The following is a 25,958-nucleotide window of genomic DNA, read 5'->3' on the forward strand; positions in this document are numbered from 1 at the left end:
CCATTAAATATAAGAATAAACCATTCAACCGAAATTCCATTACTTGATCCCTACTTTTATGTACCTATATTAATGCCACAGGTCTGGAAACCTGCAAAATATTCAGGAATGTGAACTTAACTCTGGGGGAAGTATCAGAAACATGAATCATTGAAGGTAAATTTAAGCAGCAAAGTTAAATAAAAACAATTTATTTTAAGTAGTTTAATTAGAAAAATACTACTAAAAATGAACTTATGATAATACAAATATACTGAACTTATGTGAGTCTGTTTTATTATTTTGCACCTCCAAAGGCAACACAGTACAATACTGTCATACTCTTGGTCGTCCATCGATTTCAAATATTTTGCATGGCAATAAAATGTAAGCAAATTACTCTTTATCAATTTTTTACCACAGCACAGAATGTTCTTCTGGTAAAACATAATTTAACGTTATAATGAGTTCAAAAATTGTATTTATTTAATACTGATAACTAACTTGTGTTTTTTAAGTACACTTTGTGCTTTTCCCGACAATGGGGGAAATTTACTAAGCTCCCGATTTTGACCGAGATGCCGTTTTTTCATCAAAGTGTCATCTCGGTAATTTACTAAACACTAATCACGGCAGAGATGAGGGCATTCGTAATTTTTTGCAAGTCCAAGTAAAAAATTACGAATGAATACACCATCGGTCAAAACGCGGCTGTTTAAGTATGAATCTCGGTCATTTACTAAGAAGTGCAAAGCAAAAAACAAACAAACACTGCCGTGAAAAATTACAACTCGTAAAAAAGTGCTAAAAAAAAACAGACCTACTTTTTTTTTCCGTGATTGGATAGGCATGCAGGGATCCATGAGATCCGTGCATGTATATCAGTGGGAAGGGGTGGGAAAGTTGTTATTTTATTTAAAAAAATTGCGTGGGGTCCCCCCTCCTAAGCATATCCAGCCTCGGGCTCTTTGAGCCGATCCTGGTTGCAGAAATATGGGGAAAAAATTGACAGGGGTTCCCCCATATTTAAGCAACCAGCATCGGGCTCTGCGCCTGGTCCTGGTTCCAAAAATACGGGGGACAAAAAGAGTAGGGGTCCCCCGTATTTTTAAAACCAGCACCGGGCTCCACTAGCTGGACAGATAATGCCACAGCCGGGGGTCACTTTGATATAGTGCCCTGCGGCCGTGGCATCAAAAATCCAACTAGTCACCCCTGGCCGGGGTACCCTGGGGGAGTGGGGACCCCTTCAATCAAGGGGTCCCCCCCCCCAGCCACCCAAGGGCCAGGGGTGAAGCCCGAGGCTGTCCCCCCCCATCCAATGGGCTGCGGATGGGGAGGCTGATAGCCTTTGTTGTAAAAGAAAAGATATTGTTTTTAGTAGCAGTACTACAAGGCCCAGCAAGCCTCCCCCGCATGCTGGTACTTGGAGAACCACAAGTACCAGCATGCGGCGGAAAAACTGGCCCGCTGGTACCTGTAGTACTACTACTAAAAAAATACCCAAAAAAAGACAAGACACACACACCGTGAAAGTATAATTTTATTACATACATACACACATACATACATACTTACCTTAAGTTCCCACGCAGGTCGGTCCTCTTCTCCAGTAGAATCCAAGGGGTACCTGTTGAAGAAATTATACTCACGAGATCCAGGGGTCCAGGCTCCTCGGGAAATCCAGGGGTAATCCACGTACTTGAAAAAAAAAAAAAAACGGTGTCCCGACCACGAACTGAAAGGGGACCCATGTTTGCACATGGGTCACCTTTCCACGAATGCCAGAAACCCACTTTGACTTCTGTCTAAGTGGGTTTCTTCAGCCAATCAGGGAGCGCCACGTTGTAGCACTCTCCTGATCAGCTGTGTGGTCCTGTCCTCACTGACAGGCAGCACACGGCAGTGTTACAATGTAGCGCCTATGCGCTACATTGTAACCAATGATGGGAACTTTCTGCCCTGCGGTTGACCTAAAGTGACGTCACTGCTGAGCAGAAAGTTCCCATCATTGGTTACAATGTAGCGCATAGGCGCTACATTGTAACACTGCCGTGTGCTGCCTGTCAGTGAGGACAGGACCACACAGCTGATCAGGAGAGTGCTACAACGTGGCGCTCCCTGATTGGCTGAAGAAACCCACTTAGACAGAAGTCAGAGTGGGTTTCTGGCATTCGTGGAAAGGTGACCCATGTGCAAACATGGGTCCCCTTTCAGTTCGTGGTCGGGACACCGTTTTTTTTTTTTTTTCAAGTACGTGGATTACCCCTGGATTTCCTGAGGAGCCTGGACCCCTGGATCTCGTGAGTATAATTTCTTCAACAGGTACCCCTTGGATTCTACTGGAGAAGAGGACCGACCTGCGTGGGAACTTAAGGTAAGTATGTATGTATGTGTGTATGTATGTAATAAAATTATACTTTCACGGTGTGTGTGTCTTGTCTTTTTTTGGGTATTTTTTTAGTAGTAGTACTACAGGTACCAGCGGGCCAGTTTTTCCGCCGCATGCTGGTACTTGTGGTTCTCCAAGTACCAGCATGCGGGGGAGGCTTGCTGGGCCTTGTAGTACTGCTACTAAAAACAATATCTTTTCTTTTACAACAAAGGCTATCAGCCTCCCCATCCGCAGCCCATTGGATGGGGGGGGACAGCCTCGGGCTTCACCCCTGGCCCTTGGGTGGCTGGGGGGGGGGACCCCTTGATTGAAGGGGTCCCCACTCCCCCAGGGTACCCCGGCCAGGAGTGACTAGTTGGATTTTTGATGCCACGGCCGCAGGGCACTATATAAAAGTGACCCCCGGCTGTGGCATTATCTGTCCAGCTAGTGGAGCCCGGTGCTGGTTTTAAAAATACGGGGGACCCCTACTCTTTTTGTCCCCCGTATTTTTGGGACCAGGACCAGGCGCAGAGCCCGATGCTGGTTGCTTAAATATGGGGGAACCCCTGTCATTTTCCCCCCCATATTTTTGCAACCAGGATCGGCTCAAAGAGCCCGAGGCTGGTTATGCTTAGGAGGGGGGACCCCACGCATTTTTTTTTATTATTTTACAGTGTTTAATTTAAAAAATAAAATAAACCCCAGCACGGATCACACAGATCCGGCCGAGATTGATTGTAAAAAAAGTCGGCAGTGTTTTGCTAATCACTGCCGTAAAAATAGAAAAAAACCCACGAATGACATCGACATCGGAACAAAAGAAAAACCCGAATACGACAGCTTAGTAAATTAGTCGTAATCAATTCAAAAAGTTGCAGTTTTACACTTTCGATGTCATTCGTGATTGAACTTTGACCTGAAACGGGAAAATACGAATCTTAGTAAATTTACCCCATTGTTTTACAGCAAAAAAATCTGGAACAATTTAAAACTTAATGAGCTCCCTTTGAGGAGATGTATCAATCCTAGGAGAGAGATAAAATGGAGAGATAAAGTACCAACCAATCAGCTCCTGTCATTTTACAAACACAGCCTGTAAATTAGCAGTGAAGAGCTGATTGACAGGTACTGTACCTCTCTCCACTTTATCTCTCTGCAAGGCTTAATCAAGTACTTATGTTATGCTCTGTCCTGGCTATCTGTAGCATGCCACTGTATTTTCGTTAATTTTGTCTTTTGTGTACTGTGAGGTTGCTAGTCAATAAAATTTCACCATGCCTTCCTGAGTTTACAGGAATTCTTCTGCAGCTAAGTTATTTGCCTTTCTAGGCTCCTTATTTCTCATCAATCAAAGCTGATCAGCAGCAATTGGAGTGTGTGTGTAGCTCACATGATTGCTACCCAGGAGCTGATTGGTCAGTATTCACATAAGTACATCCAGTGCCTGTCACTGACCTGGGTTGGGAGTGTTGAGAACTCGGGGGTTCTTCCGATGATAGGGAAGAGGAACCACAGCTGGGCCGGAGCAGGGATGGCCGGATGTAGGTTTTCCTCATGCAGAACTTAGCCATTGTAACCGAAGTGTAATGCTAAAGAATAGTTGTGGCCAAGGCTTGGGGGCGATGCTGAAGTACACAGAAGAATGCAGAACTTGTGAGCGATGCTGAAGAGATGAATGAAGATTTGAGAACGATGTTGAAGCACACAGAAGAATGAAGAACTTGTGAGCGATGCTGAATAGATGAATGAAGATTTGAGAATGGTGTTGAAGCGCACAGAAGAATGAAGAACTTGTGAGCGATGTTGAAGAAACGAATGAGGATTTGAGAACGATGTTGAAGCACACAGAAGAATGAAGAACTTGTGAGTGATGCTGAAGAAATAAATGAGGATTTGAGATTCAGTGTAACTCTGGAAGTTTGGGAGGCGTTCCACTTAGGGATACTCTGTAATACTGGAAGCACAGGAGGTGTCCCTCTGAGAGATACACTGTAACGCTGGTAACGCAGAGAATGTCCCACTGAGTGATACACTGTAACGCTGGTAGCACAGGGAAGGTTTCACTGAGTGATACACTGTAACTCTGGTAGCACGGCGAAGGTTCCACTGAGTGATACACTGTAACACTGGTAGCACAGGGAATGTCCCACTGAGAGATACTCTGTAATGCTGGTAGCACATGGAATGTCCCACTGAGAGATACTCTGTAACGCTGGTAGCACAGGGAATGTCCCACTGAAAGATACTCTGTAACGCTGGTAGCACAGGGAATGTCCCACTGAAAGATAGTCTGCAACGCTGGAACACAGGAGACGTTCAGCTTGAGAACACGCTGAACGCTGCTAGCACTGGTGATCATCGGAAAAGACGATACTCAGGCGCCGGGGCTCTGTATGGCGTCTGCCTTTGAACTTCCCGCCCTCTCCCGATTGGCGGAAGGGGCCGATGACGTCACCCGCTCACCATGCTCTCGTGGATGCCGGGGCGCAATGGCGGCGCCCACACCCCGGGAACCCGCCGGAGGCAGCGCCAGCAAGACGCGACGACCCAGAGGCCAACGGGGGTGACGACCGCCGGGAGACCCAGCGCACCCGGAGCGGTAAGCGCGGTAGCCGCATCGCCGTGAGTGTGACAGTACCCCCTCCTTTAGGAGTGGCCCCTGGACACTTTCCTGGTTTCATTGGATGTTTAGAATGAAAGATCCGGACTAGTCGGGGAGCAGTGACTTCAGAAGATTTGACCCAGCTACTCTCCTCAGGACCATAACCTTTCCATTCTACCAGATACTGTAAATTCTTGTGCAGATAACGAGAGTCAAAAATAGTTTTGATTTCAAATTCTGTTCCAGCTTCAGTCTCTACAGAGGTTGGGCTAGGAGACTCCGAATGAAACCGATTTAAAATGAGGGGACGAAGGAGAGAAACATGGAAATAATTTGGTACCCGAAAGTGGGAAGGCAATCCCAATTTGCAGACAACAGGGTACAGGACTTGCAAAACGGGGTAAGGACCGATGAACCTCGGAGCAAACTTGATAGCGGGTACTCTTAAACGAAGATTGCGGGTAGAGAGCCATACCCTGTCACCAACTTTGTATTGAGGAGCTGCTCGCCGTTTTCTATCTGCAAAGAATTTGTAGCGGCCAGAGATTTTCTTGAGATTAGCATGAACCCTACTCCAGATTTGACTAAAGTGCCGGAGAGTGGAAGCTGCAGCAGGAACATCCTCCAAAGGAAAAATTGGTAATTCTGGGACTCGTGGATAGAATCTGTAATTAATAAAGAATGGGGACTCACCAGTGGAAGAGTGGTACAGATGATTATGGGCAAACTCGGCACAGGGTAACAGTTCCACCCAATCGTCCTGTGAAGGAGAGAGATAAACACGGAGAAAAGTCTCTAAATCTTGATTGACACGTTCAGTTTGCCCATTGGTTTGTGGATCGTAAGCAGATGAGAACTTGAGTTTTATTTGTAAGGCTTAGCAGAGGGCCCTCCAAAATCTTGCAGTAAACTGTACCGCTCGATCAGAGACTATCTCCCGAGGTAACCCGTGCAGGCGGAAGTGTTCACGAATAAATAGTAAAGCCAACTTGGGAGCCGTTGGTAAACCGGTCAACGGAACAAAATGTGCCATTTTTGAAAAGCGGTCAATAATCACCCAGATGGTATTGTAACCCTTGGAGAGGGGTAATTTGGTAATAAAGTCCATAGAAATATGGGTCCAGGGTTTCTTAGGAATGGACAGTGGACGAAGCAACCCCGCAGGAGGCAGACGAAGAGTTTTGTGCTGAGCACATTGAGGACATGAATTGACATAATCTTGTATATCCTTCTTCATGGTGTCCCACCAATATGACCTTCGTAGAAATTCACACATTTTTTGAACTCCAGGATGACCGGAAAACTTGGAGATATGAGCCCACTGCAGTGACTTTGGTCGAAATTCAACTGGTACAGACATTCTCCCAGGAAGAGGACCCAGAGAGGTGGGAACTGCTGAAATAGAGACTGGACTGAGAATTAAACTCTTTTCAAAGGAATTCTCCTCATTCGAGGCCGTTAAAGAACGAGACAGAGCATCAGCCTTAGCGTTAAGAGTCCCGGCCCGGTACTTAATAACGAACGAGAACCGAGTGAAGAAGAGCGCCCATCTAGCTTGACGGGGATTCAAGCACTGGGCCGTCTTGATATACAACAAGTTCTTGTGATTGGTGTAAATAGTAATTAGGTGTTTGCACCTTCCAATAAGTACCTCCATTCTTCTATGGCAGATTTTATTGCTAAAAGTTCCTGATCTCCAATGGTGTAGTTTCGTTCAGCAGGAGAGAACTTACGAGAATGGAAACCACATGCATGTAACTTCCCATCAGAAGAGTACTGTGAAAGGACGGCACCGATGCCTACTGAGGAAGCATTGACTTCCAAGAAGAATGGTTTTGAGAAATTCGGTTGTTGGAGTACCGGAGCAGACATAAAGGCTGATTTCAACTGGGCAAACGCTTCTACAGCTTCGGAAGACCAGAGACTTGGGTCAGACCCCTTTTTGGTTAGGGCAGTAATGGGTGCAACGATGGTAGAAAATCCCTTAATGAATTTCCGGTAGTAATTTGCAAAGCCCAGGAATCTTTGTGCCGCTTTCAAGGAGAGAGGCTGAGTCCAGTCCCGATTGGCAGTGAGTTTTTTCCGGATCCATGCGAAGCTCCGTACCCGAGATGACATAACCGAGGAACGGAATCGAAGGGACCTTAAAGATACATTTGGAAATCTTGCCGTAGAGACGATTCCTTCATAAGCGAAGAAGTACTTCTTTGACCTGTACTCTGTGCTCTGCAAGATTCTTAGAAAATATCAGAATGTCATCCAAGTACACCACTACGCTTTGGTATAACATATCTCGGAAGATTTCATTTACAAATCCCTGAAAAATGGCAGGGGCATTGCTGAGGCCAAACGGCATTACCAGATATTCGTAATGCCCGTCCCTGGTATTGAAGGCCGTCTTCCATTCATCCCCCTGTCAGATACGTATCAGATTATAGTCTCCTATTAAGTCGAGTTTAGTGAAGACGTGGGCTCCACGAACCCTATCAAATAGCTCAGTAATTAGCGGCAAAGGGTATTTGTTCTTAAAGGTGATATCGTTTAAGCCACGATAATCAATACATGGTCTTAACCCCCCGTCTTTCTTCTTCACGAAAAAGAAACCTGCTCCAGCCGGGGAGCTAGAGGGGCGAATTAATCCTTTCAGTAGATTAGATTTGATATAGTCCGACATAGCTTGGGTCTCGGGTAATGACAAGGGATATGTGCGTCCCTGGGGTGGCATTTTCCCTGGGATAAGCTCAATGGGACAGTCCCAGGGTCTATGGGGTGGTATCTGATCGGCCGCCTGTTCCGAGAACACATCTGTGAACTCCCGATAGGCCTCCGGAATGAGCTCCTCATGCGACTTGGAAGATGCACGGAGCGGGTAAACAGGAGTGAGACAACTAGAGTGACAAAACGAACTCCAGGACAATATTTGTGATGACTTCCAGTCGACGTGAGGGTTATGAATTTTATGCCAAGGTAGACCAAGAACAAGATCGTGAGGCATCTCCGGAATTACTAGAAACTCCAAATGTTCTTGATGCAGAGCTCCGACCTGCAGCTTGATTGGCTCTGTGCGACTTGTAATAAGACCATTAGATATTTTGGTACCATTGATGGCAGTCAACGTTATAGGTCATTTGACAGACTGTAACTGTAAACCCAGACTCTGAACACAAGAAAGAGAAACAAAATTCCCTGCAGCCCCGGAGTCCAACAGGGCCTTCACAGGTTTGGCTATAGATTCAGAAAACAGAGACACGGAGAGTAAACAATCCACTGTCAGAGAAGATTTAGATGTAACCCCTAACTTGACTCCTCCGGAACAAGCTAGGCCTGCCCGTTTCTCGGACGGGACTTGCAGAACTTGATAAAGTGATCCGCGGCTCCACAGTAGAGGCAGAGTTTACCCTCACGACGGCGCTGTTGTTCCTCCGGGGACAGCCGGGATCGGTTGATTTGCATGGGTTCGTCCGGACTCGGGGTAACTGTTTGCTTAGGCGGGAGAAGCCGGAATCTGGATCGATCTGACCGACTACGTTCGCCACCTCGTTCCTGCACGCGAAGATGCACCTTGACACAGAGTGAGATCAACTCTTCTAAAGGATCCGGCAGATCCCTAGTGACCTGCTCGTCCTTCAGACGGTCAGAGAGCCCGTTCCAGAAAGCGGCCCTGAGAGCATCATTATTCCAGCGTAGTTCTGAGGCAATGGTCTGGAAGTGAACCACATACTCTCCCACAGAACGGGAGCCTTGACGGACTCGGAGCAGGTCCGAGGAGGCAGCGGTCGTTCTGCCGGGCTCATCAAAAATCTTCGGAATGATGCGATGAAATTAGTGTAACTGGAAACCAATGGGTCAGATCGTTCCCACAACAGAGACACCCAATCCAATGCTGAACCTTCAAGCAAGGAAATAATGTATGCCACTTTGGACCGATCCGTGGGGAAATTGTGTGAGAGAAGTTCAAAATGCACCTCGCATTGGTTGAGAAAACCACGGCAATTCTTTGGATTCCCATTATAGCGAGAGGGAGTGGGAAGCTGAAGGCGTGACCTGGTTCCAGACGAGGATTGAACATTACTGGAGACGACTACTGGAGCGGGTACTGGAGCAGGAGCCGGAACTACTGAAGCCAGGGAGGCCTGAATTTGATCCAGCCGGCCGGATAATTCCTGAACTCGGGAAGACAAGTTTTGGATGGCGCTTGACTCTGGGTTCTGATCCCCCGGGTCCATGTGGCCTGAGTATACTATCACTGACCTGGGTTGGGAGTGTTGAGAACTCGGGGGTTCTTCCGATGATAGGGAAGAGGAACCACAGCTGGGCCGGAGCAGGGATGGCCGGATGTAGGTTTTCCTCATGCAGAACTTAGCCGTTGTAACAGACGTGTAATGCTAAAGAATAGTTGTGGCCAAGGCTTGGGGGCGATGCTGAAGTACACAGAAGAATGCAGAACTTGTGAGCGATGCTGAAGAGATGAATGAAGATTTGAGAACGATGTTGAAGCACACAGAAGAATGAAGAACTTGTGAGCGATGCTGAAGAGATGAATGAAGATTTGAGAACGGTGTTGAAGCACACAGAAGAATGAAGAACTTGTGAGCGATGTTGAAGAAACGAATGAGGATTTGAGAACGATGTTGAAGCACACAGAAGAATGAAGAACTTGTGAGTGATGCTGAAGAAATAAATGAGGATTTGAGATTCAGTGTAACTCTGGAAGTTTGGGAGGCGTTCCACTTAGGGATACCCTGTAATACTGGAAGCACAGGAGGTGTCCCTCTGAGAGATACACTGTAACGCTGGTAACGCAGAGAATGTCCCACTGAGTGATACACTGTAACGCTGGTAGCACAGGGAATGTCCCACTGAGAGATACTCTGTAACGCTGGTAGCACAGGGAATGTCCCACTGAGAGATACTCTGTAACGCTGGTAGCACAGGGAATGTCCCACTGAGAGATACTCTGTAATGCTGGTAGCACAGGGAATGTCCCACTGAAAGATAGTCTGCAACGCTGGAACACAGGAGACGTTCAGCTTGAGAACACGCTGAACGCTGCTAGCACTGGTGATCATTGGAAAAGACGATACTCAGGCGCCGGGGCTCTGTATGGCGTCTGCCTTTGAACTTCCCGCCCTCTCCCGATTGGCGGAAGGGGCCGATGACGTCACCCGCTCACCACGCTCTCGTGAATGCCGGGCGCAATGGCGGCGCCCACACCCCGGGAACCCACCGGAGGCAGCGCCAGCAAGACGCGACGACCCAGAGCCCACCGGAGGCGACGACCGCCAGGAGACCCAGCGCACCCGGAGCGGTAAGCACGGCAGCCGCAGCGCCGCGAGTGTGACAGTGCCATTCTTACACTGCTGAGTCTACCCAGACAGTCTTTTGTCTGGTCCTGTATTTTGGAATTTACTTGTGCCTGTGTTTTGGATTAAGCCTTTGACCACTGCCTGCCTTTTTGAACCTTGGCTGTATATTTGACCTTTGCTCCAGTCTTCAGCCTGCTCAGACCTATGTTTGTCCTTTGACCATTGTCCATTTCAATTTCCTTTTGACCTCGGCCTGGTTATTTTCATTGTGTTTTGTTCTGTCTCATTGGACGGTGGTGGGGTTTATTCAGATCCGGTTGCTGACATGCGTCTGTAAGCAGCGGCTGCATCCAGAGGATCTGCACATGCACACTGGTTACACTGGTTCACAGTGCAGCCTCATCCTGGAAGTAGAAAGATGATTGACAGTAGCGGCCATTGGGGGGGCAGCAACATGGCATGGCAGGGACATGGTGGGCAAAATGGGGGCGAGTCAGGATCATTTTCGGGGCAGCTGCGTAATGTCACAGAACCACTCTGTGAAAAAAAATATTGCTTGACCGCATGCCAGAGCAAAAGGAAAAAGGGCCCTAATTTGCACACCTTAATTAGGTAGTGAGGTGCTACTCTGCTTGAGACTTAGTAAAGTGTACAGATGGAAAAGGTAGCAGGTGCACTATCTCACACTAGCTCAACCTGTAGTAACCAGAGGCACTTAGCATATTCCTGGCCAGGGCTATGAGCTTACCCACCGCATCAAGGTAGCCTCTCATTGGGTAAGTCCCTAACACTAACTATAGGGGTTCAGGTCCGGGGGGCAGGACACCCCAGAGCCACCCAGCCAGACAACCCCAGGGCATCGCAGGAGTGATAAAAAATATAGGGTTAAAGAGGTAGGAGCAGCTGTTGCTGCATGTGTGAATAATGTGAGGAGTAAAAGAAAATTATGTGAAGGTGTTACGTATATATAAAACAAACTATAAGGGCCATGGAGTGATGAAATAGTGTTAAATTGCGATGCCCCAGGGACACCCAGCCACGGCAGGCACAGGGAGCCCCGCACCCCAGAGAATTCCCCCCATTATGGACTGCCATATTAAACAAAATGTAGGAGTCTTACCTCAGTGTGCTCATTCCAAATGTAAAGGCTAGAGTGTTGGACTATTTAAAATCAGAGGGGTGGGTGGGGCAGGGTGCTAAATTAGGGTGAAGGTGTCTCCTACCTTCAAAAATGTATGAATACATCAGTTACATGCCAGAGCAGCCAGGCTGGGCAGGCGGAGGTAAACCTCTGATCGATGCGTTCTCAATTAAATTGTAAATGCATCGTGGGGTGGCGCCACACAAATGCTGGATGGCCTTGCCCTGTGCTGGGCGGCCCCCAGCATTTGAGTAGATAGACACGGATCTTGCTGCGGGAAGCAAGATCTGTGTCCATCTCTGAATAACCCCCTGAGTGTTTATTGCTGCGCTTTGTCTCATGCTACTGTCTGCACTGGTGATGTTAGCAATGCTATACTACTGGGATTATTCCAGGAGGCACCTGAGTGCTAGTGAATAGGGTAGTACTGGGAAAAGCAGCTCCTATTGTTGAATCATATCCCACAGTAGTACCGTACTGTACAAACCCTAATAACTATATATTCTTATCATGTGCCAAACCCTATAAAATGTACAGACAGAAAATAAAGTACTCCCCAAAAATAAAATGACACAGAAGGTATTTAGAAGTCACATTGCCAAACTTACCTACCTACATGTGTGAGATTTTGTTGATCTATCTTGTATCCTATCAGACTTATATAACAAGTCATCAATTGTAAAGTAATTCTATGACAATACAGTATTTTACTCTAGCTGTATTTTTTTGTGAAACTGTAATTTGTTTTATTTCTCAATCCTGGATCTCCTTTATTTAAAGAACCAATAAATGCCTAATTAATAATTGTCAGCTATAAACCATAAAAGTAAATACTGTACATGGGGGGTCATTCCTAGCAGATTTTAGCAGCATTGCACACGCTAGGCCACCGCCCTCTGGGAGTGTATCTTAGCATAGCAGAATTGCGAACGAAAGATTAGCAGAATTGCGAATATAAAATTCTTAGCTATTTTTGAGTAGCTCGAGACTTACTCCTACACTGCAATCAGCTCAGCCCATTTCATTCCTGGTTTGACGTCACAAACACGCCATGCGTTCGGCCAGCCACTCCCGTTTCTCCAGACACTCCCGCTTTTTATCCTGGCACGCCTGCGTTTTTCCGTACACGCCCTGAAAACGGTCAGTTTCCGCCCAGAAACACCCACTTCCTGTCAATCACACTCCGATCACTTCAACGATGAAAATTCTTTGTTCGGACGTGAGTAAATCTACTAAATTTTGTGCTAAAATACTTAGCGCATTCGCACTGCGTACCATGCGCATGCGCATTTTCGTCTTAATCGCTCCGTTGTGAAAATCGGCAACGAGCGAACAACTCGGAATGACCCCCATTGTTTAATGTTAATCTGACATTCCATTGATGAGCTGTTAAAAAATAAAGGGGTAATTCAGACCTGATTGCTCCTCTGCAAATTTGCAGAGGTTTGCGATCAGATAGTCGCTGCCCAGACAGAGTAAAAACCCGCCCCAGCAAGTCTGTATATGCCTTGCAAAAATCTCTTTGAATGCCGGTCACCTGCAAATCAATTTGCAACTCATTCACCATCAAATGATTTTTCCAGTCTGTGAGTAGCCCAGGACCTACTCCTACAGTGCGATAGACTCAGGCTGACCGCGGCCGGAGCTGACGTCACACACTCTCCCTGAAAACGCTTGGGAATGCTTGTTTTTTCCCTGACACTCCCAGAAAATGGCCAGTTACCACCCCCAAACATCGGCTTCCTGTCAATCAATTTGCGTATGCCTAGCGATCAAATAAGTTGGTAGATTTTCTTGCCGTTTGGCCTTGGGCTTGCGCACTGATCCATACGCATGCGCAGTCAATCAATAATCACACGCCTTGCAATCAGTTCTGAATTGTGCCCAAGGTACAAATGTGTCCTCATCAGTGGCTGATTTTACCTATGGGCGGCAAGACTGCATCCCTCCCAGTAAAATACTTTACTTCAGCTCAGTGTCAGTGAGCCAGATACAGTCCTGTAACTGAAAGTGACTTCCTACTGGAAGTTCTACTTGTCAGTTACAGACACACAAGGCAGTCCCATTGGGAGGTGTTTTCTTGCTCTGGGACTGTCAGACCGGGCTGCAATAAGCAGAGAGCGGGCTTCTTGGAGGAAGCCACTCCCTGCTTTCATGCAGCCCTAGTCAGCTTCTATGGGCTGCAGCCGAAGCAGTCTATAGAATCTGGTGTTTTGCGCATGCTCATTTGCACATCGGCTCATGAGCATGTGCCGGTACCTGCCAGGTCCATTGTGCAGGTCCCGGGACCTAGCTGTCCTCCTATAAGTAGGTTGGAGCTGCCCCTGGTCCTCAAACACTGTGGCTTCAGTTGCGCTAATAGCTCCTCTTGAAGTGCCAGTTCCCTGGTGACTCAACCGAACCAAGTGTCTTTTTCTGCGCATCTCATTCACACAAATATAACAAATAAAAGTGACAAAACTGCCCTGCTATACTGCACTGATCAATTTGATGTGCAACATTTCTACATTTGTGTGTGAGTGAGTCTTAATCTGTGTACGAAGTGCTACCATCCAGCAGCCATGGCTTTTTCTCACGCCAAGTTCCGTTGTGCTTCAACTGCAACTTTGTACATGTTTAAAGTGATTTCCTGTGGGGTTAGAGTTGCAGCCCAGAGTCTGTAGTACACTTTCAGAGGTGTTTCGCTGCATCAGCAATGCCAATAAGATGCAATATTGTAAGAATAAGATGGTACGCTGCACCTTTTAGAGAGTGTGGTGTATTGAGGCTAGGTGTATGAAGACACATCTGTATACTGCTGGTTTCCACCCTACATGTTAAGGACAATGAGCCTAATTCAGAGGTGGACACACTTGCATCAGCAACTGTGTCTTTGTATGCTGCGGTACTGTGAAATATCCTAATGCAGCAGCCGCTCTAATTTGTTCAAAGATGCCCACTGGCTGCATCTCTAATCTGCCACTTACATACAAATACGGACCATCAATTGCACACCAAACTTCTGAGCAATCCTGTGGCTACTCAGAATGTCTGTTGGAACTAAGCCACCGGAGCCATTACAACTGAGCACCAAGAGTCAGTCGCTGGCTGTGACATGCCAACAAAATTGTCATGACATGCCTGCATTTCACTAGCGACTCCCCACTGTATTTCACTACCAACTCCCTCTCTGGCCCAAAAAAAATCTCACTAACTATCTCACCAGCAGCCTAGCTCTTCCAGCAAAGTGTCACTGTGAAATGCCCATGTGCAGCCAGCAGGTGTGCATGTGCACAGGAGTTTTACTGGGTGGGTATCAAGCAAAGCCTTTGCGTAATTTCTTTGTGATACCCCTTTCTACAACTGAAGCACTCAGACGAAGGGGCTATCACTGCTTCATAAAGAGACCCCAAAATCACTAAAAGCACTGATACATAAAAATGCATTGAGATTTGTAAATAACCATATATAAGTCACAATATAAACTGAATGTTATATAACAAAGTATATGACTTTGCTATCAATACTCAAGAGACTGTCAATTTCAGTATAAACATCGGCAATTTGGCATGGTTCATACAATCCTTTCCAAACTAATCCACAATACGATATATTGGGGCACATGTATTAAGCCTGGAGAAGTGATAAAGCAGTGATAAGTGAAAGGTGATAACGCACCAGCCAATCAACTCCAATATGTAAATTGACAATTAGGAGTTGATTGGCTGGTGCGTTATCACCTTCCACTTATCACTGCTTTATCACTTCTCCAAACTTAATACATCTGCCCCATTGTGCGATATCGGTACTTTCGACCAATCTGCACCATCATCATATAGTGTGTATGTCCAACCCGTCATTCACTACCGTAGATAATTCGATTCTATGGCTAATGTGGTGTAGTTATCTACAGCATGCGCCATTGTACAGAAGATCATTTACTGTGTACGGCGGATGCAATGCACTGTCACACTGCATTGCCTCATCACTGGGTCACACTGTTGGAAGGTATCTACAAAGCTTTAGATATTATAATGAGCTTACTTTTCTCTTTGAAAGCTGCAAATATACTATAAATAACTAAATAAGCAAATCTTTATTGTTTTAGAAGCTACAGGAAAAGGGACATTTTTTTTTCTTTACACGTGGTGGGACTGTGATTAGATCTAACTGGTTATACTTAGGAAATTACTAATTCTCACCTTTGAGAATACTGTTAATAGCTGCTACTACTTATAGAGAGAAGTTCTATAGACTATTTTATAGAGGTTATCTTTCCCGCTATCTATGTTACCTTATTGGCATCCCAAATTCTTCAGCGTGTCAAAAGTGTGCCCAATCGGAAGCATCCATATATATGGGACTGTAGTATCATTAAGAAATTTTGGATTGCTGTTGAACAATTTGTGTTTGCTGACTTTCACCTTCCATTGACGCTGGGCTGGGGACTGCTGGGATATCTCCCGGTGGCTACTAGAGTTTCTAAGGGGAGTAAAAAAAACTACTGTTGATTGTTTTGGCTGTAGCTAAAAAATATATTCTTCAACAGTAGACCCATACTACCCCTCCTTCTTTACCTATGTTCAAAGCAAAATTATTTTATATTTTTAAAATGGATTGGGTTGAATCTTCTCTTTATTAAGGCACAGGAAACAGAACAATTCTTTTAAATTTGGGAAATATTGTTTTAACTGAACAAAAGGGTATAAGAATAGAATGCTTTTACAAGACCCCCCAATTACTTACACTACTGACAGTGATGGCGTTGGGCCTGGTCATGCATGACTCATTTCTTCTGTAATCTTACCCCCTTTTTTCCTTCCTTTCCCCATTATCCTTCTCTACTTTTTACCTATTACTTTTATTATTATTAAAATTGTTACTTCATACTGGTTGGAAAAAGAGAAAATAGTTATATAGTCTTTGTCTTGGCGCCACAAGTTTGAAACGTGCGTGTTCATTTGATGGATCATGAAGACTGACATTCTGCAATTTGATCTTGTTTATTCACTTTTTGATGTACCTCAGTTCCTGTTGTTTTTTTGAATATGTGATGTACAGATGTGTCTGGAGGCAGAGTGTCATGGTGCTGTATCGCGACACATCGCAACCTCCCACAGCCAGCAGCTTCTCCATTGACTTCTATGGGTAGCACAGGAGTGTTGCCACGGCAGCCGGCTTCCCCAGTAAAAGTTACAGGTAGCGGGAGCATAGGCTTCTGCTACACACACTGAAGTACCTCCCCTGGCTACCATGTACAAGTGGGTAGCGCTACCTCCACCGTCTCCCCCCCACCAATAACTGTATTGGTAGCAGCGCATATGCACGCTCCCCACCACCATGATGTACATGGACACATCTGTAACTCTCTGTTCATTTCAATGTCACATTCAAACTGTAAATATGATATACTTGTATGTCATGTTTATACCAACTTGTACTTTGATTTTTTTCTTTTTTTACTTTAATAAAAACATTTTGTAAAAAAAAAAAGAAAATACCTTTAAACCTGCCGATCTAAGACTTCATTAACCCTTACCCTACTGAACCTACTCTCACCACTGTACTGTACCTATATTTTTAATGCTATTTGAGCCTGTAACACTATAACATCAATATCAGTAATTTGTTTGTGCAGAACCACAAAAAATGATTGGATGTGAAACAATGCTGACTTGTATTTTCTTTTTACGACCCCCCACATTTGTTTCTTAACCCTCTATTCATCTTGTTTAACCTTCTTTAATTTAACGCCTTTGACATCTTTTCTTTAACTCCATCTGCGTTCAGTAGGTCTGCATTCCATGAAATAACTCCCATTTTCAGAGGACATATGACTGTAACTCTGTTCCTTCTAAAAACATCATAACCGCAACTTCAACTGCTTTCAATATTCCTTTGGGATAATCTAATAAAGGGAGATTAAACAGCCAACCAGTGGGAGGTTAGAAGAATTCATTAGCAGGTCATCGAATAAGTGAAGATGTTCCTGGTAGCATAACATTCCTTGTTGTTCAGAGTGACTCTGGAGCTGACGAAACAGAAAGACAAACAATACGGGGTTAAAAATGATGCATATTTTGTTGCATAAATGGCGGTAATTAAAACAAATGGACAGCAGTTAATTATTTAATTGGAACTGTCTATTTCAAGAATGTTTCTCATAGTTAGCTAACTGTAGATGAGTTGTGTGTAAACATTCTCAGGGGGTCTAAGATATGAATGCGTACATACATAAACAACACAAGAAGATAATTGCCATTTGGCCCACCTTGTGTCCCTATCTCTCCGGTGTCATGTGTGATTTTTCCTCCTTCATTGCATCTAAATTCATTACAATATAATAAAAAGCAATTACTTATTGGAATTCCCATTATACAATATAGTTGAGGTGGTAACTTGGTGTTCTTCATCTCTTGTGGAATGATAGTTAGAACTGTGTCCAGCCAATCAGGAGCAGTCCCTTCCGTCTAATGAATGTTTCTTTTTTGGCAACCCACTGCATTACAAAAGAGTTTCTTTTTTCTTTTCTTATGGCTACTAGTTTTTATTTTTATTTTATTTCTGGCACAATATATTTATATTTTTTAGGGGCACAAGATTAGATATTATTATTATTATTATTATTAGGATCAACCCGCCAGATCCACCCACTGCTATTATGTTTAAAATTGACCTTGTCCTCAGTGCAGGGCTGAACTAAACAGACAATTCTCAATCCCTTCTGCAGAATTAGATGAATCATTTGATCAAACTGCTCACTTCTGAGTTTTGTTACTGATACTCATCCATATCAGATTTAGGCCCTCATTCCGAGTTGTTCGCTCGCTAGCTGCTTTTAGCAGCCGTGCAAACGCTAAGCCGCCGCCCTCTGGGAGTGTATCTTAGCTTAGCAGAAGTGCGAACGAAAGGTTCGCAGCGCTGCTGCAAAAAAAGATTGTGCAGTTTCTGAGCAGCTACAGACCTACTCCTACCTTGCGATCACTTCAGACTGTTTAGTTCCAGTTTTGACGTCACAAACACGCACTGCGTTCGGCCAGCCACGCCTGCGTTTCCCCAGGCACGCCTGCGTTTGTATCTGACACGCCTGCGTTTTTACACACACTCCCCGAAAATGGTCAGTTACCTCCCAGAAACACCCACTTCCTGTCAATCACTCTGCGGCCAGCAGTGCGATTGAAAAGTGTCGCTAGACCTTGTGTGAAACTGCATCGGCTGTTGTGAAAGTACGTCGCGCGTGCGCATTGCGCCGCATACGCATGCGCAGAAGTGCCACTTTTTTACCTAATCGCTGCACTGCGAACGAAAACAGCTAGCGAACAACTCGGAATCACCCCCTTAGTTATTGCTGACTTGATATTGAAGCGCAATCTTCCACTGAGTAAACTGTATATAGTCCTAGTGCCTGAATCAGAGCAGCACACAATACTGATGTTCACATAGTCGGCCAAATTTTTTGCTACTCTGCATGTGTAAAAATCCATGAAAGCTCCTACAGCGCATGCATTACACAGAGTGTCTGCACACAGGTGCTGTTGTGATTGAGACGCATTGTATGGAAAAATTGCTGGGCATTCTCGGGTGGTGACTGGGAATTGGCAAACAGACGTATGAAAATGGTCCATCTTATGGGCGTATTATGGAGTGTCACTGACGTGTTTGTGTACAGACCAAATTCAAATGGAAAATCTGTAATAGGGCTGGTGCAAGTGTCGCTGGTGCAACTGATGGTGGCGTCTAAAGACTCACCAGGCAGTATAACATCTTCTACAAACACTTTGGGTGTCTCAGTCCTTGAAGAACATGGATTGCATTTGCATAAAATGCCGACCACCAAAAGACGCATCTGCTGCCACCTCTGAATCATAACCTTAGGCTCTATCTCATTTGAAACAGTTGCTTTCCAGTATGGTATTAGTACGTTTTACCGGCAGACAGGATACGGACTGTCAATATACCAACAGCAGCATCCCGTCTGTTGGAATCCCGGCATCGTGTCCCCTCATGGACCTGCTGTGATTGAGACACTTCGGCCCAGTGGCATGGACCCACTAACTGAGTGGGAATACCTTGCAGAGGTCGGGATTCTGTCTGGCGGTATTTCACCGGTTGCCAGATTCCAGCGTCGGTTTCCTGAACGCTGGGATCATGACAGCCAGTATTTTAACTGTATCCCCCCAGTGTACTTATTCTACTATGGGAGCAATGCCCTTAGAAATGGAGTAACAGATCCTTCATGTCCTATGTCTTGTTTAGTGCAAACTTTAAAAAGTTAACAAAGTTTCATAGCTGATTTATCAACAAGCTTAATCATACACAATCAGTTTTAAAACTTGTTTTGTATGATACATGGTGATCCAGTCAATCAGCTCATAACTGTCATGGTTTTGATAAATAATAAAAATAATTTCTCCAAAAGGACACAAGGCGGCTTCACAGGCATCAAAAACAAAGCACATAGTACAAGGATTAATACAATAATACAGAATTAAAAAGAAAATCTAAAGCACACGGAGAGCATAATACAGGGTTGTTGCAGACAGTTTGGGTAACGACTTCTATTGGTTATATATTCTATCCACAAAGGTACCAGGTGAGGCAGCCACGTTGGGCACACTACGTAGGATTACCCTGGGTGGGATAGGTCACACCTAGAAGAGATTATTCAAAATGGATGATTGCAGCAACCTAACAATAGGGGTAGGGTCCCAACATAACCGTCAGATCCATATGTTTTTCATCCCATCCATGACAGTTGACAGGAGCTGATTGGCGGGAGGGAGCACCATTTATCATACGCAGTGGGTGAGATTCAAATGATATATCACGCCCAATTTCCTTTCTAACATGATCTCCGTTATCGCGTATATTGCGCCCATATTAACCAGGTTTACTGTGTAAAGGGTTGGGTGCTTTGCTACTCCGGTGGTAGCGAGCTGAAATAATGATACAACGCCCCTGAGGGCAGAAACAGAACGAGTGTGGAAATGGGTGAAAAGAATTGAATCCCGCCCAATGAGTTTTAAAACTCATTGTGGATGATAAAACTTGTTGATAAATCAGCCCCTATATTAAACTATGAAGGATTTTTCACTACTAGTAAAAATCAGTTGAAATCGACAGTTATTTTTTTTTTTTAAAGGCTCACACCTTCCAATAAGGCTCTTCCATTTTCTTTTTTTATACCTCAACCACTTATTTACATTCAGCCGTTCTCTCAAAATAGGTCTCACAGTTATAAACCTTATAGAATGAATGTATAGATAACTGTTCCACAAAAGCATATCATCTTCGCGGTTGCAGTAGTATTCTCAATGTTATTGAATAGCAGTGCATTTTTGTCTGCAAATTTATTCAAACTTTAAGCATTACCATCATTTTATTATTCAGTATAAGCTTGCATGAGCACTACTAGGTGAGTAATACAGGTGGGTTTTTTTTACCATAATTTGAGAGTTTATTATATATTTGAAAAGAATGTTTTATATTTTTAGACTAATTTTTAGAATAATGAAACATACATTTCTATAACATATTATATTTATTAAATATTTAAAAGCAATATTTAGGCATAATATGTGTTTTGCTATTTATATGTGTTTTTTGAATGATACTGTTTGTATGCTGTAGTTATATGAGGATTAAATTATGACCTTTTTGTGTTTTTTATTATTATTATTTAGGTGGAATATTTCCACATTCAATTCCTCTGTAGACTTCTGTATATAATAGTATGAGATCGGTATAGTTAAATAGAGTAAGCATTTGCTAATATCTTATCAATACATTTTATAAAAAGGATAAGACAGCAAGAAAAGGGGTTTAACAAAAATGTAAAACATAATAATGTGTGTTGTTTTTAATGCACACTACCACTTCCTCCATTCTCCTATTTCTCAAGCCAGAATTCCAACTCTTCTTGGCACATGTACAAAAATGTGTTTTTGGCTCATGGTCTGGAAGATTTTTACGGGCTTTTCATATAATCTTTTAATGAACAGCAACAGCCCCCACGCCAAGGCAGTAGCAAACAAAACCACAGTAATTAACCAATGAGGATTCCTAATTAGACACAACTTATATTAAGGGAGGTAGTTGTAACAAACACAGTGTACAATAATACTTAATGTAAATGGACATCCAATAACTGGTATGTTATGTTATCATCGGAATGTGAGCATTAAATGTAAACACACAATTTAATACAAATAATCGTTAATGTTTTTCCAGAAATCCTCTGAGATTGATTTCTCTAGCATTTAGCTAACAATTAACCAGTCACAGATAGGATCAGGGGCAATTATAGAAAGTGATGCACAAGAATATGGTGCTCTAATCCATAATAGACAATCAGTGTGGGGCTGTGATTTCCTAGACTGTATTCAGGTCCATATTATTAACCCATGGCCGGGCTCCTTGGCTTTTAGGTATTTTGGGCCCCACTACAGCTGATGTTTGGGAAGCAGAGCTTAGGTCATCATTTACACTTTCAGTATTTACATGGTCACCGATACCCGGTTGAAATAAAGTCTGCTGACCTCTTTTCCCACAGTGCAATCGTTCTCCTTTACTTTTCTCTTTTGAAATAGCGCTAGTGCGCTATTAGTCCACTGTCTCACCCCCGCCTACTGTCTCAAAACAAACCTTAGTTGACTATGACTGTGCCTTGATACGGCACTGAGTGTAAAGTGCCTTTAACCACTAGAGCCCTATGGCATAGGTAACAGTGCCTCAGCATAAAAAATTGATGGGCCTCTAATCTTCAGCCTAGTCAGCCTAATGGTTAATACGGCCCTGACTGTACAACAACAATAACTTTCGAACGTGATTGGTTGCTATGGGTAGAACTAATTTAGCACAAATTTTTATCTGAGCATCAGTTTGTTTTATATGTAATCAGGGAAACAATACAAAGCTAAACATTGCTGCAACAATACAGTAACATGCAATCTGTTAATCATTGCAAATAGTCCTAAAGAACATGTACTGTATCATTCTACATTAATACAAGCCCTATAGCAGTGAACTAAACTAGCGGTATGTTGAAAACAATAACCATGGCATGCCAAAGTTTACTAACTGTTCTCCATTTGCACTGTAATATACTAGCTGTGTCATGTTACCTTATCATTGCCTGGCATTATGTAATGTCATAAGCTGGGTACACACTTGCAGATATATCTGCAGATCAATGCATCTGCAGATATATCTGTAGCCGGATCGGGCAGTGTGTTGTGCATACACACTGCCCGATCTGTCGTGACTGATGTCATGAACTGGGTGGGCATTTACATGCGCCCGCCCAGTCCAGCCTCCAACCACCACCGGCTGCTGCAGCATGTGTACGGGTGGTTGGCTGACCGCCCGTACACACACAACGATGTACCAATATATCTGTAGATATATTGGTCATCATGTGTGCTGCAGGGCCAATGCGATATGTCTGTGAACGTTGGCGTTCACAGACATTTCATTGGTAAAGACTGGCCTACGGGCAGTGATATATCGGTCATTCAATAAAATGGCCGATATATTGGCCAGTGGGTACCCAGCATTACGTACATTGTAACAATCACAACTGTATACCATGACACAATTTTCTATTTAGGAGATGCAGCACCCCCATTTTTTTTATTAAATATGGGTTGTTATTTTCTACAAAGTGCAAATGTACAGTAACCCATAGCTACAAGTTGAAGTCATATAGATGTATTACTTATTCTAGAGCCAATAATTTATGCATGAAACTTTATGAAAAAAATAGTTGCCCTAGCCGAGTAACTAGTGACTTAGGAATCAACAGTAGATGATGGTAGATTATGAGGCTCCACGATTGCTTTAAGTAGTGTTACATTACTTTGACCTGATTTGCTTTCCTGAGTCTCCGCTTACCAGTGAGTTCAGTTGTGTTTTGTATGCACTTTAATGTTATTCATAGCGACATAATATTGGCCTAATATTGGTCTAACTAATGCATAATTTGATCATCTCAAATAAAATACATATTTGGGTTATTTTGGGATGAATTTCAAGTACAGCAGATAGAATTGTTATATATAGGATCCAAGTTTGGCTACGTATTTATTAATGATGTAAAAAACAAACAAAATGTTAAGGCTGCATATAGTACATGTATTCACACTGGTTTAGATGTACTCCATCTGCCATTTGGACAGGTCACTAATCTAACAGCGTTTATGTAAATGAGGAATGATTCTATAGTACACACAGGAGTCAGCTCTATAGTATCCACAGACTTGAATCTGAGCAGGCATACTTGTATACTATATACAATCCTGGGACAGCCATCATTTCTACAACTGTGGACACATCAGAGTAATCATGTTTATTTGTTTACTTGTTGCTGATATTAGGCATGTCAGGTGTATCTGGTTCATTTATTTTGCATATACAGAGTTTTATTTATCATGCAACCATTTATTCTTAATTATGTTAACGTAACGGTCCGAAGTACAACATCAAAGAAAAGCAAATAATTGCTGCTGGCTGGTGACTGTTAAATACGCAGAAAGCATTACCAAACAACTGCTCTGTTACTGTGAGGAGAGCAATGCTTTACAAAGTAATAAGAAGAGGAATGCATCAAGGGTGAAAGGATTCATTTTTTTTTTAAGTATTTAGGGCCTAATTCAGTAAGGATTGCAAATTCTGCTAAGTAGCAGGGCCAAGCCTCACAGCATGCTACCCGCCGCCTCCCCCGCTGACCACGCTTAAACTGTGGTCGCACCGCAATTTCAGTGTGATCATAAAAAATGGGGTAGCCTCCTGCTGGCGCAGCCTTGCTACGCCCGCTGGATGCCTGCTGCCATTTTTAAGTGATCGCAGTGGCTGCGTGTGACATCACGCAGCCGTCCTGATCACGCCCCTGTCACACCAACCATTCACGCAATCACGCGTCTGTTTTGAAGCCACGTCCCTGCAATGCTCCATCTTGGAAATGGAGCATTGCCACCCCTCCCGCCACGCAAATGCCTCTGCCTGATTGACTGGCAAAAAAGGACAGGCCCTGTGCATGCGTCTGCATCCTCTTAGCAATTTTTGCAGTTGGATCGCTTATTGCAGTCCAACCTGAATCAGGCCCTAAGTACATGTCATTTATGCATCAAATTATTAAATAATTACCTTACTTAAAAAACACTAACCCACAACAATTTTTAACAAAAGGCCCCACACAAATGAGGTGCTACCAGAAAAAGTAATGAGGCTGCAACGAGGCCCAGAGACAACAAGGACTCAGCTATGCACATCCACCTGCATATAGAAGCCCCACACTGCTCAGGCCCATCCATACTGTATAATTAAACATGTTTGGTTACAAACAATGATCTTTATATACAGTGCATCCAAAAAGTATTCACAGCGCTTCACTTTTATCACATTTTGTTATGTTACAGCCTTATTCCAAAATGGAATAAATTTTTCCCTCAAATTTCTACACACAATACCCCATAGTGACAACGTGAAAAATTTTATTTTTTTTAGATTTTTGCTAACTAACAAATAAAAAACTAGGAAATCACATGTACATAAGTATTCACAGCCTTTGCCATGAAGCTCAAAATTGAGCTCAGGTGCATCATGTTTCCACTGATCATCCTTGAGATGTTCCTACAGCTTAATTGGAGTCCACCTGTGGTAAATTCAGTTGATTGGATATTATTTGGAAAGGCACACACCTCTCAATATAAGGTCCCACACTTGACAGTGCATGTCTGACCACAAACCAAGCATGAAGTCAAAGGAATTGTCTGTAGACCTCCGAGACAGGATTGTCTTGAGGCACAGATCTGGGGAAGGGTACAGAAAAATATATGCTGCTTTGAAAGTCCCAATGAGCACAGTGGCCTTCATCATCCGTAAATGGAAGAAGTTCGGAACCACCAGGCCTCCTAGAGCTGGCCGGCCGTCTAAACTGAGCGATCGGGGGAGAAGGGCCGTAATCAGGGAGGTGACCAAGAATCCAGTGGTCACTCTGTCAGAGCTACGGCATTCCTCTGTGGAGAGAGGAGACCCTTCCAGAAGGACAACTGTCTCTACAGCAATCCACCAATCAGGCCTGTATGGTAGAGTGGCCAGACAGTAGCCACTCCTTAGTAAAAAGCAAATGGCAGCCCACCTGGAGTTTGCCAAAATGCACCTGAAGGACTCTCAGACCATGAGAAACAAAATTCTCTGGTCTAATGAGACAAAGATTGAACTCTTTGGTGTGAATGCCAGGTGTCATGTTTGGCGGAAACCAGGCACCGCTCATAACCAGGTCATACCATCCGTACAGTGAAGCATGGTGGTGGCAGCATCATGCTGTGGGGATGTTTTTCAGTGGCAGGAACTGGGAGACTAGTCAGGATAGAGGGAAAGATGAATGCAGCAATGTACAGAGACATCCTGGATGAAAACCTGCTCCAGGGCGCTCTTGACCTCAGACTGGGGTGACGGTTCATCTTTCAGCAGGACAACAACCCTAAGCACACAGCCAAGATATCAAAGGAGTGGCTTCAGGACAACTCTGTGAATGTCTTTGAGTGGCCCAGCCAGAGCCCAGACTTGAATCCG

At 44.0% G+C, this 25,958-nt stretch overlaps 1 protein-coding gene across 5 annotated transcripts in view; it reads left to right on the top strand.

The window, feature by feature from the left end:
• LOC135047335 (bile acid receptor-like) overlaps nucleotides 1-25,958 on the top strand; it is a 116,030-nt gene that overhangs the window by 42,809 nt on the left and 47,263 nt on the right. For 2 of the 5 annotated variants that reach the window (XM_063955444.1, XM_063955443.1), the window contains exon 2: nucleotides 82-156. The exons of the other annotated variants lie outside the window; for them this stretch is intronic. The gene's annotated coding sequence lies outside the window, so the exon portion shown is untranslated. The remainder of the gene's footprint in view (nucleotides 1-81; nucleotides 157-25,958) is intronic. 5 annotated transcript variants of the gene reach the window in all.

This window comes from Pseudophryne corroboree, chromosome 2 (genome assembly GCF_028390025.1).
Source record: "Pseudophryne corroboree isolate aPseCor3 chromosome 2, aPseCor3.hap2, whole genome shotgun sequence".
NCBI classification, from domain to species: Eukaryota; Metazoa; Chordata; class Amphibia; order Anura; family Myobatrachidae; genus Pseudophryne; species Pseudophryne corroboree.